We start from the raw sequence: 5,526 nt of genomic DNA, 5'->3' as shown, positions 1-5,526 counted from the left end.
TCCTTTTCAACAGCTCAAAACCAGAAATCAATTCAAAGCAAGCTAAAACCAAGAATCACCTCAGTGGCATATCTCAAGAAAACCATTTCAAAATCAACTCAATATTAACCGATTTAACTCATTTCCAAAGCTTTAAAGAAACGGTTCAGTAACAAATCATTTGTCCAAGATCAAGTCAATTAAAGTAAACCAGGCTGAATTCAAAAGTGCATTCGACTTTTCACATCATCAAATAATTGACTCAAATCAAATCAATCCTCAACGGATTAAACTCAGATTTCAAATCTTTAAAGAATCACTTCAAAACATAAAATTTCACAAAGCCGCACAACAATTCAACCAAACCAACATCCATAATCACTCGAGTCAATCAAATAACACATAAGGCAGATACAATCACCAAATAGACAATATCTCACAATAGTATCCATATGTAATAATTCCTATACTTAAAACATAGTTTTTGGAAAGCGCCCCTACCTCAAAACGCAATTCCATAACCCAAACGCCTCATCAAGTCCTTTCCGCCTCAACCCGAACTGACGGCAACCAAAACCTCAGCTCCCAGTCATGTTCGCAATAACCATAGCAACACTAATCGCAACATACAATAATCAGGACTCGACCCCACGTTATCAAAACTCATTCATTAACCGAACACAACAGAATACTAATGCGAGGTTTTTCGAAACATAAATACTTACCGAACTAGCGAAACGAACCAGCTGCGATTTCGAACAGGCCCCGCAACAGCTTCGGCGGCGGCCAGAAGCTCCGGTAGCGACACCTGCGGTGGTCGAAACCCCTTTCTGCCACGGGAGCTTGGCTCACTATCATCAGCAGCGGCGAACTCCGGTAGGGGCAAGGGCGACCCTAGCGACGGCGACCACCACGGTGACAGCAGCGATGGCAGCAGCGTTGCTTTTCTCTCTGGTTGTCGCGTTCGCTCTCCCCTAGACCCGATCGGCGACTGACCACCTTCAACGGCAAAGGAGCAAGTGACAGCGACGGCTGGGCGGCGATGGATCTGCAGTAGGGAGGTTCGGCCGCGTGAACAGTACCTTCCCTTCGCCGATCTCCCTCACAGTCGCGCATTTCATGGCGGTGGCAGATGCTGCATCCATGACGACGCTGCAGCGCGGTGACAGATCGGCAGCAAAGTGCAGCTCTACGGGTGATGCCAGGGCATTTTGGCCAATTTCACTGACCTTTTCTTTATTGTTTTAGGGTAGTTTCATGCATTTTCTTAGGAAATAAGCAAGTTTTGGGTAGAATTTCACTTACATCTTGATTGAAGCATACATTGAGCACTTTACATGATTTCATGAGAATTTTGCATGAATTAGATGACAAATTGGATGATGCATGTCTCATGATGTGGATTAGAAATTTGATGCACTGTATTGCTTGATTTCAGGACAAAGGAAGCAAGAAAGAGCCACGTTAGTCTAACTAACGTGACCACCAACTTGGAATGGGAACTAGCTTGCAACGTTAATGAGAAAAGTAATTGCCAATAACGTCCTCGAAAGCCATCATAGCCCACGTTAAGAGTCACGTTAACTAAGTTAACGTGAACTCTAACGTGGAAGAAAGAAATAAGGCCAACATTAGTAACACTCAGCTTTGTCACTAACATTGGAACAAGCTCATAAGTGGCCACGTTAAGAGCCACGTTAACTCAGTTAACGTGGACTCTAACGTTGGGAAGCAAAAGAGAAGCCAACGTTAGTGAGACTCACCTTTGTCACTAACGTTGGCCAAGCTACAATGAGCCACGTTAGTTGCCACGTTAACTTAGTTAACGTGGAAGCTAACGTGGAGAAAGCAAGTGATTGCCAACGTTAGTGACACTTACCTTTGTCACTAACAATTGAATGAGCCACAATGAGCCACTATGAGCCACGTTAACTCCCACGTTAACTTAGTTAACGTGGAAGCTAACGTTGAGGATAGGATGATGAGCCAACATTAGTGACACTCACCTTTGTCGCTAACATTGGAGATGGCTATCAGTACCACGTTAAAAGCCACGTTAACTTAGTTAACGTGGACACTAACATGGGAAGTAGGGGCACCTTGGAACGTTAGTGACAAAGGTAAGTGTCACTAACGTTCTCAAAGAATTGGCAAGCCTACGTTAAGAGCCACGTTAACTAAGTTAACGTGAACTCTAACGTAGGGGGAGGGAGGACTCTCAATGTTATTGGAAAAGGTGAGTCCCAATAACATGTGCGAAGGATCAAGAGGCAACGTTAGTGGTCACGTTGATGCCACTAACGTTGAAGTTAATGTGGATCATCCCTGGGTAAGGAATGTTAGTGAAAAAGGTGATTGTCACTAACGTTCTCGAACCCACACTCTCACTTAACGTTAATGCCATTAACTTCCTGAGCTAAACACCCTGCCTACTCCACACTTTCTCTCTGCAAGTAAAGCTAAGTCCACTGAAGAGTATAACTGCTTCAAACTCAATATCCAAAGGCCCATATCCAAGACTTGAAGAACCAACTAGAAGATCAGTAGAGTAGTATATATAGGGGTAGTTTTGAATTAGAAAGAGCTTTTTGGGGGATGGGAAATTGAGAATTACTCTCTGTATAATTTACTTTCTCTGCACTTCTAGTTCTAGTTTTCATGATGTATTCTCATTGGGTTAGGGAGCTCTGTTGTAATTTGATGGATCAATACTAATTTTCATTACTCTTCTTTTATCTTTTCTCTTGATTTTACTAGAAAGCTTTCAATCTTCATCCAATTGGGTAGTTATCTTTGAAAAGAAGCTATTCATACTTGGATCTCTTCTGAACCTTGGAAGAGGAATGAAGAGATCATGCTAGAAATGCTTTCTCATGTTGGACTAAACTGGGTTTGGTTGGGTATGGTGACTATAATCCTACCAACACTTGATTTGGGAATGCATATGGTATAATCAGTGACCATACTTCATCTCTTCTCATGAGCATTTGACCAAGGAATTGGCTATTGATCAAGATTTGAGAGATTGAATTACCAAGGAATTGGAATTCGATCACTTAAGATTGCCAAGGAGATCAATGAATGCATTGATTGAGGAAGAGATGAAAATGAACTTGATCTGGAGAATGCAACATCTCCTAAGCCCAATGAATCCCCATTTTTGATCTTACCAATTCTCTTTAATTTCTGCAATTTACTTTCATGAGCATCTTCCCCATTCCCATTTACAATTCTGCAATTTACTTTCTGTCATTTACTTTCAGCTCTTTACTTCCAGCATTTACATTTTCTGCTATTTACTTTCCCGCCATTTAATTTCCTGCAACTCTCAAACTAAATTCTGCTTCGCTCAACTAGAACATTCCTCTAATTAAAGTTGCTTGACCAATCAATCCCTGTAGGATTCGACCTCACTCTATTGTGAGTTTTTACTTGACGACAATTCGGTATACTTGCCGAAGGAAAATTGTTGGGAGACAAGTTTCTGTGCTATCAAGTTTATGGCGCCGTTGTCGGGGATTGATTTTGTATCAACAATGATTAAATTGAAGGATAACTAGATTGAGAATTTTTTTTTCTTTTGTTTGATTTAAGTTAATTTGAGTAATTTACTTTCTGATCAGTTATTCTCTTCCCTTCCCCCTACCCATTTTCTTAGTTATTTACCATTCAGTTCACTAACCCACTAACTATTTGATATATTACATCACTCACACTAACAGCAAATTTAACAAGAGTACTTTCTGCATCTATTTCCTTGCTTGTGCCTTGTTGGTTGTATGACAGGGAGAAAAAGCGGGGCTCAAAACTTCCCTTGATTCTGAACCTGAGAGGACCTTCCTTAGATTAAGGAGGGAAGCAAGAGGAAAGAGAGTAGTTGGTGCTAAGGAAGAGGAGGAGTACTATGAACCAGACATGGATGAAAACATGGAGAACCATTATGAAGAAGAGGCTCACAACCGTGGCAGAGAAGGTCTAGCAAATCATGCTGGGCAAGAGAGAAGAGTTCTAGGCTCTTACATCAACCCAAACCCAGGAAGCTGTGGGAGTAGCATCCAAAGGACAACCATACATGCCAACAACATTGAACTAACGCCACAGCTCATCACCCTTGTTCAGAACAACTGTTCATTCGGAGGAGGCGTCCAAGAAGACCCCAATCAATATCTAACCACCTTCCTGAGGATATGCGATACTGTGAAGTCCAATGGTGTTCATCCTGACACCTATAGACTACTTCTGTTTTCCTTCTCACTGAAGGACAAGGCATCCAAATGGCTAGAGTCTTTCCCAAAGGAGAGTTTAGCAACCTGGGAAGATGTGGTGAACAAATACTTGGCAAGATTCTATCATTCTCAACGGATCAACAGGCTGAGAGCTGAGGTGCAAACATTCAGGCAGCAGGATGGTGAGACTCTATATGAAGCATGGGAGAGGTTTAAGGACCTGACAAGAAGGTGTCCACCAGATATGTTCAATGAATGGGTGCAACTACACATTTTCTATGAAGACCTCTCTTATGAATCAAAGAAGGCAGTAGACCATTCATCCGGGGGATCTCTGAACAAGAAGAAGACCATTGAAGAAGCCATAGATGTCATTGAGACTGTAGCAAAGAATGATTACTTCTATGCTTCTGAAAGAAGCAACACTAGAGGAGTGATGGGGCTAAACAATGTGGATGTACTGCTGGCCCAGAAAAAGCTTATTACCAAGCAGCTGGCTGACCTCACCAAGAAGATGGAGAGGAACCAAGTGGCAGCAATCACCTCCTCATCAGCAACCCAAGAGGGAGTGAATGCTGAGGCAGAGGAGGAGCAAGAAGAAGCCAACTACATTGGAAACTCACCCAGGCAGACCTATGATCCATACTCCAAAACCTACAACCCTGGATGGAGGAATCACCCAAACTTTGGGTGGGGAAATCAACAAGATCAAGGCCAGGATCAGCGACGACACAACCACAACAACAATGTAGCTCACTAACATTCCACACAGAGATCATATCAACACCACCCTAACAACACCTCTCCACATCCATACCAAAACCAAAATGACCCAACTCACCCATCCACTCTCAACTCACCATCATCTGAAGAAAGACTCTCCAAAATTGAACTCTACTTGAAGGCATATGCAAAGAGATTCAAGATAATAAGGTATTCAAAGAGGAGGTGTGAGATAGTATCAAGAACCAGGGGGACATCATCAAGAGGTTGGAATTTCAAGTGGGATACTTATGGTTTCTTGACCTGTTTGCATCCCTCCATGTAAACATACCATTCATCAAGGCTCTCCAACAAATGCCATCATACATTAAGTATATGAAGGAGCTGCTGACCAGGAAAAACTCACTCAAGGGAAGACAAACAATAGTGATGAATAAGGAGTGCAGTGCTCTCATTCAACCAGAGTTGCCTATAAAAAAGGAAGGACCCAGGGAGTTTTCACATCCCCTGTGCCATAGGAGAAATAATGTTTGATAAAGCACTCTGCGATTTGGGAGCAAGCATCAACTTAATGCCTTTATCCCTTATGAAAAGGCTG

General features: G+C 42.3%; 1 non-coding gene across 1 annotated transcript; it reads right to left on the bottom strand.

Moving 5' to 3' along the window:
• Positions 1 to 4,347: 4,347 nt before the first annotated feature.
• LOC112725677 (small nucleolar RNA R71) lies at positions 4,348 to 4,454 on the bottom strand. The gene has a single exon (XR_003164769.1). It is a non-coding gene; the product is annotated as a small nucleolar RNA R71 (small nucleolar RNA).
• Between the last annotated feature and the right edge of the window lie 1,072 nt (positions 4,455 to 5,526).

This window comes from Arachis hypogaea, chromosome 11 (assembly GCF_003086295.3).
Source record: "Arachis hypogaea cultivar Tifrunner chromosome 11, arahy.Tifrunner.gnm2.J5K5, whole genome shotgun sequence".
NCBI classification, from domain to species: Eukaryota; Viridiplantae; Streptophyta; class Magnoliopsida; order Fabales; family Fabaceae; genus Arachis; species Arachis hypogaea.
Note: the sequence above shows the minus strand (reverse complement) of the source record. Positions and strands in the feature narration are given on the sequence as shown.